Genomic DNA, 8,471 nt, shown 5'->3' with positions numbered 1-8,471 from the left:
TGGCTTTTCCGGTTTGTTCGGTTTGGGCTTGTTTCATCCTTACGCGCATTCCATCATTTTGTTGACTTGTATGCTTCACCAATTCGCTTCATACGTTTCGTTAACTTGGAGGTGGCCGGTGAGCGTGTTGACCACTTGGAGCTGATCAGTGAGTACGCGGGCCACTTGGAGCTGACTGATGAGCGCACGGGCCACTTAGAGTTGACCGGTGAGCGAGCAGGCCACTTGGTTTGCCATTCCAGTGGCGCGATGAGCGTGCGGGCACTTGGCGGTGCCGGTGAGCACGCGAGACTCTTTGGAGGTGGCTGATGAGTGCGCGGCGCCAATGGAGGTGGCCGGTGAGCGTCCGGACCACTTGGTTTGCTGTTCTGGTGGCCGATGAGCGTGTGTGCCACTTGGAGGTGGCGCGGTGAGCATGCCAGACCACTTTGGTTTGCCATTCTGGTGGCGATGAGCGTACGAGCCACTTAGCAGCTGGCCGTGAGCACGTAGGCCACGTTGGTGGTTGGCCGGTGAGTGCGGGCGGACCAATGGAGGTGGCGATGACGGCGATGGACCACTTGTTTACCATTCTGGTGCCGATGAGCGTGCGGGTCCTTGCGGTGGATCGTGAGCATGGCGGCCACTGGCGGTGACGCGTGAGTTGGAGGGCTTATTTGGGCGGTGGCGCGGTGAGCACACGGGTCACTTGGCGGTGGCCGATGAGCACTCGGACCACTTGGAGGTGGCTATTCCGGTAGCTTGTTGCTACGTCGTTAACGGTTCGCCGATTCGCTTCATGCGCTTGTCGGTGTCAGATAATCCTTTTTAACTCGAATAACGACGTTCGTCGTCTTCTCTCCGTCTCGAGCTGTGTGTGGACACCTATAGGTATTTTTAGATGCTTACAGGGGTTTGATGTGTACTCACCACCGTTGTCGGATTATAACGTCTTAATCTTTCTCCCAGTTTACAGTTCCAACCTCTTCTTCCACTCCACAAATATATCTAGGACTTTACTCTTCTTTGTCATGGTGTACACCCAACAACGTTTAGAATAGTTATCAATGAACGAGATGAACCAATGTCGACCATCAAGTGATGCAGTCTTGGTGGGACCCCAAACATCTGTGTGCACGTAATTCAGGATGCCCCTCGTCCTATGGATGACAGTCCCGAACTTCACCTTCGTCTTCTTGCTAAGTACACAGTGCTCACAGAACTCAATCTTTCCACTCTTGGCTCCCTTCAATAGTCACTGCTTTTACAGTGCCTACAGTGACTTCTCTCATGTGTGCCCCAACTTGTAGTGCCAAAGTCCGCTCATGTCCGCCTTTGAAATAGCTGAAGCTACCTAGCTAATCTCGGTGCTCCCCTTCAGATAATATAAGTTCTGACTACAGACTCCCTTCATTACCACCAAAGATCCCTTAGTAACCTTTGCTATAGCATCCTCAAAGGTCATCTTGAACCCCTTTGCCTCCAAAACTCCAACTAAGATAAGATTTTTATTCAGCTGAGGAACAAATTTTACCTCCTTGAATTCACAGACTACTCCATCGTGCATCTGAATCCTCACGGTACTCATCCCATAAATACCACAGGATTGATCATTTCCCATGACAACAACACCCCAATCGAGTCTCTTAAATGATGCAAACCAATCTCGTCTATGAGTAACATGATAAGTAGCGTCAGAATCAAGCATCTAATCTGATGCATCCAAGTGCTTCACCTCCGGAGTAATCAGTAGAGAAAATCTCGAATCATCTGAATCATCGACTCTCGTAATGTTCACCTCATTGGCCTTCTGGCCCTTTTTTTTGCCATTCTTCTTCTCCTTAAGCTTTGGACAGTCTCTATTCCAATGTCCCTGCTCCTTGCGGAATACACATTTATTCTTGCTAACTGGTGATGTCCTCTCGACTTTGACCTGCCTCTATTGTCACCTCTCGGATATGGGCTTCTACCTCTCGCCGACAAGGCCTCTCTTGAAGTACTAGCGCGGGAAGTCTCCTTGTCCTTCCTCCTCAAATCATAGTTCGTCAAAGCGTTAGTTACTTCACTATAGCTGATAGAAGATCTCCCATTCAGCAAAGTAAGCACAAATGTATCATACTCCTTATCCGGTAAGGAGCCCAACAAAATAATCGCCTTGTACTCATCCGTTATCTTCTCATCAACATTCGCCAAGTCCGACAACAACTTAGTGTAGTTGTTCACATGAACTGCTAGTGAGGTGCCCCTGGACATCTGAAATCTGAATAACCTACGCAGAAAGTGCAATCTGTTCTCAACACTCTTCTTAAAGTACTTGTTATTGAGTGTAGGCATCTAAAAATGCTGATAGATATCCAAATAAAGCTCAAGGCAAAGAGAAGATTATCCAAAGATCACAAGAAATGACCTCACGCTGTCTCGAAAAGATCAAAACAGTGTGGACTGTCTCGCACGCGAGATAGTGTTTACTGTCTCGCACGCGAGGCAGTATGGACTGTCTCGCAAGTTGTTGAAATAACTGCATGACAGTGTCGACTATCTCGCACGCGAGACAGTGTCGACTGTCTCGCGCGCGGGACAACTTTGAAATGTTCAGAAACTGCTGAAATAACGGCATGACACGTGGCCAACAACTGTCCAGGAACGTGGGAGACATCGTGGGCGAGAATCACGCTGATAACTGTCAAAGTAACGGAGTTTAGAACGTGGGAAGGCAGTTACAGAAGAAAATGGCAGGCGGTTTGAGCTTTCCGAGACAGTCATGGCTGTCTTGGAAGCTGAGACAGTCATAACTATCTCGGCCGCCGAGACAGACAAGACTGTCTCGCAGGCAAAATTTCTTCACGATGTTGTATTTTCAGTTAAGTGTTCCCAGGGGCTATAAATACCCCCTAGGGCCATTACTGACAGATATACGAGCATAGAGAGCAGATAGAGCAGAATACTTGAGCTTTCTGGCGATTCCTTAAGATTTGAGCTTTGACTTGATCTTGAGAAGAGTGTTCATCTTACGTTGATAAGATATTCACTAATTTCATTATTGCTTCTAAACGAAGTAAGAATACCCAAAGTCTTCACAATTCGATCAGAATCTGTGAATCGATGGTCCACGAGCCAACGCACTCCCGACACAGGTAAAGTCCCACAAAAGCAGAAATCGATAAACGATTTTTACGTTATTTTCTGGAAAGTTATAATTTTCTTTTTTTGTAATTCGTTGTAAACGACTGAAGTTTTAATGGATTCAACAATGAAACCAACTTTCGATGAAAACAAACTGGCGACTACAGTGGGAGCCAACGGTCTCGCTGCCAAGACCGTAGTGTTACAGTCGATCAAGATTGTGATTAACGAAGAGATCGAATACGAATTCGATCAGACGAAATTTAAGGAGTATCTGTCATCCTCATCCTCGAAATCTTCTTCGCCTCACAAATGCAGGAAGATTTCATCTTCCAAGAAGGTTTTCCAGTCTTCAACTCCGATGAAGACTGCGGATAAAGATTCTGCTTGCAACATATATGCTCAAAATGACCCTTCCCCAGTTAAAGAGTCATTAAACCAAACTTTACCGGCATTGACGAAGAGGGCCCGCCAAAGACAACGTCAACGCCGTGCTCGTCAATTGGCTAAGTCCTTAGAACAAACCGACGGGGTTCGCTACCATGTAGACCTAGAGTCGAGGAAGCATAGAGTGATTCAGTTACCGCAGTGACAGACCAATCATATTTCTGCACAACTCACGACGGAAGAGTGAACTCTAGTCAAGAGGGCTCGTTCAACCCTCAAAGAACGCATACAGAAGCGTCGGGAGAATGCCGCTCGCACCCGTGACCTTCATCAACAGAAGCAAGAAGGGAAGAAGGAAGTGGTGTCTGAAGAATTGTAAAGTTTGGATTCCCAAAACCAAACATGCACAAAAATTGGATCAAGAAGATTCATCCCTCAACCGCGTCAGTTCATACTACCGCGACAAGTCCTTTAATTGCGGCAGTCTCCGCTGCCGCGGCGCACCATTCGACCGCGACGCTCATCCCCGCCGCGACCAAGAGCAAGTTCACAAAATCACCCCTTCGGCCCCGTCAATGTCCGCTCCTGATCCGTCTACTACAACTATGTCTGTTCCATCACCGGTTAAGCCTTGGGTCAGTCCTGACCTGTCAAAATTCAAAGTCACAATGGCGGATCGCCTCGGTACTTTGTCTAACGATTGAGACAAAACCCCAATCAAAGAACACTTGGATCTGGCGAATGAACCCTTAGTAGTTTCTTACACTGGGGGTCGTAAATATCTTCCGGTCAGAATAAAACAAGCCCAAAAAGAGAAGATATCAATTCATTCTCGTTTAGGGCCTGTAAAGACTCCATCCCCGCAAGGGGGCGAATTTAAACATACGACCTTGGATCGCCCAGAGGCGACGACTAGTCGTCCTGTGCATGTCAACAAGGTTCAAAAGCAAGAGATAGGTTGTTCGAATCATAATAATGATGAGCTGTACTATCAGAGTAATAAATCATGAAAAAGAATTGCTCGAGAAGAGGAATCTCATTGCGCATGCGAGAGACTCATTAAGACAGTATTATCGGAATGCGGTTGCTCAAAAGCTAAACCAACAAGAGTCTCCGTATTTCAAAGGCTTTCTACTGAAACGTCAAAACCAAGAGTGAGTCGTTTCAATAAAAAGAAATCTGTTGTCCGAAAAGATGAGCTTCTAGAGGTCACTATTAACATGACCGACAGAGGAAAGCGACATTCAGTTAACCTAGACCCTGATTGCTCTCCAGGAGGGAGAGTTGAGTAGGGTCTCTCTCAAAGGATGTCACGGCTACAACAAAGGGCCAACCGACATCGAGACTATAGGAAAATGCATGAAGGGTTATCTTCAGATGAGGAACTCTTAGATACTTGTTCTGCGATTGCTTCGGATGATACAATATCCAGTGTTGGACAAGTCAGGGAATCATTCGCAATTATGCCTGATCAATTAGCTCAGATACTGCAAGAAGCGTTAGCTAAACAGCGTGAAGAGATCAGAGCTGAAATAAAGACTGAGATGGAGCTGACAATGCAACAGATGAATGATTTGCAGGCTCAACAACATCAACAACAGCCGGAATCAAGTCAAAAGACTAAATCTAGCAGGCATGATGCTATACCAGTGCGTATAACTGAAGTTGATAGTGACCATGAGGTGGATAAAACCATCTTTGCTGATCCTCCTCCTAATAAGGACAATTCGGAGAGCGGCCCGGTTAAGTCGTCTACTCAACCTCCTCAAATCTACTTGAAGAAGAATACAGAAGAGGACAAGAAGATGCAAGATCTCAAAAATAAAGGCAACGCTCTGATGACAGCCCAGGAAGTGAAGAAAACGGGCATTCCATACCCGTACCCAAGGGAGTGGGATCTGATTCCTTATCCCCCAAAATTTAGTTTGATTAACTTTACTCCCTTATCCCCCAAAATTTAGTTTGATTAACTTTACTCCTTTTGATGGCAGGGGTTCACCTACGCAACATCTAATCTATTTCAAATCTCATCTTGGTGCACTTTACTCCTTTTGATGGCAGGGGTTCACCTACGCAACATCTAATCTATTTCAAATCTCATCTTGGTGCGATCTCTGAAAATGAAGCTTTGATGGTACGGTCATTCGTAGGGACCCTTCGTGGGCCTGCCTACGATTGGTACCGCCGTCTTAAGCCGGGGAGTATCAGCAGCTGGGATGATATGAAAGGATTGTTCCTTACCAATTTCTTTGACGACGACACTAAGGTCTCCATTGGCATCTTGTTGGACGAGAAGCAGAAAGATGGGGAGTCAGTTGATATTTTCGTCAAGCGATTCCGAAACAAAGTGGTAAACTATCGAGATCCGCTCACTGAGGAGTTCATTCTTCAGACATGTCATAATAACTTGTCTTTAGACGGGCTAGAAGTCATGGGGGTTGTGCCTTCTAAAACATGGAAGGAATTGAAAGTGAGGGGTGAACAAGCCAAAAGATTCCTCAAAAGGAAGAAGCTTGAGAGAGGTCAACCGCTAGCCAACTCTCAAAAGCAGAATTTTAACTCCCGAGGTAGAGGAAAGGGGCCTACAACTGCTGTTGATGCTCATCAGACATCACAGCAACCACAACCACCACAACCACAATAGTCGTCCTTCCAATTGGCACAACATCAGAATCAGCAGCCTCCGAGGCAGCCTAAGACTTCGGGACCCAGATTCCCGAAAGAATATTCTTTCAAAGACGATGAGGTGCCAGTCATCTTTAAGTATCTTTTGAATAACAATAAGATCAAACTTCCACCAGTCACGAACCAGGAAGAAGCAAAGAAGACTAACGACCCGAAATATTGTGCATACCACAGAAGGGTCCACCATCCCACCAAGGCGTGTTATGTCTTAAAAGACAAAATACAAACCTTGATCGATGTTGGTATCGTGACGCCGAAACCAAAAGAGAAGAAAGTAGGTGCAAATACAGTATCTATTAGCTTTGGCTCAGTTCCTTTATCCTAGTTCCAATCCGAACCAGTATACAATGTTAAAATGCAAACTATCAACGATAACCCTCATGGACAGCGCCAAAAGGGACTTGTGTCACATACAACCCCAAACGGCGAAATCCTTTGGGTTCATCCCGATTTGCTTGAAGATGAACAGTGGACGACATCCACATCTACGAAGAAATTGAAGGGCAAAGGAAAAGAGTAGTTCTGTTACGGAGCCTCGGCAATTCCTGAAGAGAATGATGAAGAAATCCCAGCTCTACTACTTTCTGAGGAGGAGCAATAATCTTTCGCTACTAGGAGCGAAATGAATACTGCTTTAATTACCCAAGCGCATCTGAGCAATTAGCTGAGCAGGGGGTGGTAAATGCTGCACCTTCTAAAACCTTGACAGAGCTGGGGGTAGGTACAACTCCGCCCGTGACGGCCGAAAAATCTCAAAAGATAGCCAAACAAAAGGAGAAAGAACCCCAACATAAGGATGTTTAATTTCCGAAGCAGTCTCGTTTCAATCGACCGATTGGAAGAGATAAACCGAAAAGTTCAAACGCTCCATACCGTTTGGATGTCATGGCTCAGTTAGCCAATATTCCAGCATGGATCACGCTATATGAGTTGCTGCGCCTTTCAAAAGACACTAGGGAGGCTTTGCAAGAAGCTTTGGCTGATTCTGAAGTATTTTTCACTCAGATTAAGCTATCCCCTGAAGAGCCGGAGTCATCAGTTCAACACTGTAATCTGGCAGCCATAAAATTTCCTTGCATTGCTTTTACCAAAGAGGATATGCAAGTGAAGAATTCGAAGCATGATAGGCCTTTATATTTCACTGGATATATTGGCTCAAGCGTTGTTAACCGGATCCAAGTTGATTCGGGTTTTGCTGTTAGCATCATGCCACTTCGGTTGATGTACCACCTTAGGATTCCCGCCAACAAGCTAGCATCCACAGGAACCGTTATTTACGGATTCAATACTAGTGGGTCTAGGCCATTGGGAAAAATCTGGGTGAAGTGTCAGCTTGGAGACTTGAAGTCAGAAGTCACTTGTTATGTGATCAATGCAGAGACTTCTTATAACTTACTATTGGGTCGCCCATGGATCTACAGTAATCTTATAGTTCCCTCCACCCTCCATTAGTATCTGAAATATGTTGACACTAACAATGAGGTCAAGATAGTGGTCGCGGATAAGCAACCATTTAAGGGGTTAGAAAATTATTTTACTGACTCCCTTCTTTATGGTGCCAAATCCGATACTGAACCATCGGTCCATGGTACGGACAACGGAGAGGAAGCTGATACCGAAACTGGGCTTGATTATAGTGAAGGTCTTGTACTAAATAACATTGAACCTCTTGTAATCGGTCTTGACGGTGATGAATCGTCGGATGAAAGTTGTAACTGGCAACTTACCGATGAAATAATAAATGATGATTTAGAGTAATCGCGTTGTCTTGATAATATAATGCAAAAATTGTATGACATCCCTGATCTATACATGCCACTTCGTTCGTCTTGTATGACAACAAAGTACATCCAAGATTCATCCGGAATGACTGTAATTTTACCTGCGAAGACAGAGTGTGAAAAAGAAATAATCTTTGGAAAAAGAGAATTATCCCCAACCCCCGATCTCTTCTTGGATACTAATTCAGATGAGGAAGAGCCCGGACGACATTTCTCCAGATATAGTTCACAAGCAAGTGACTACATGAGGAGGAAAGGGTATGACCTCGAGCTCGGTGAAGGTCTTCATTTTGGTCAAGGTGTTAGGGTTCCACCCCATCCTACGTATGTACCGAAAGGAAAACCTGATAATCACTACAGCCATAGAAGAGGTCTAGGTTATGTTTCGTCATATGATGACGAATGTTGTTGGCAAATCATCAATCAGCTAACAAATAACAATGGATATTCATCTGATTCTTCAAGTTGGGATTCTGACAATAGCATCGGAGAAATGCTCAAAGGTTTAATGTCGAA

This window comes from Asparagus officinalis, chromosome 4 (assembly GCF_001876935.1).
Source record: "Asparagus officinalis chromosome 4, Aspof.V1, whole genome shotgun sequence".
NCBI lineage: Eukaryota > Viridiplantae > Streptophyta > Magnoliopsida > Asparagales > Asparagaceae > Asparagus > Asparagus officinalis.
This window is presented reverse-complemented; position numbering follows the sequence as displayed.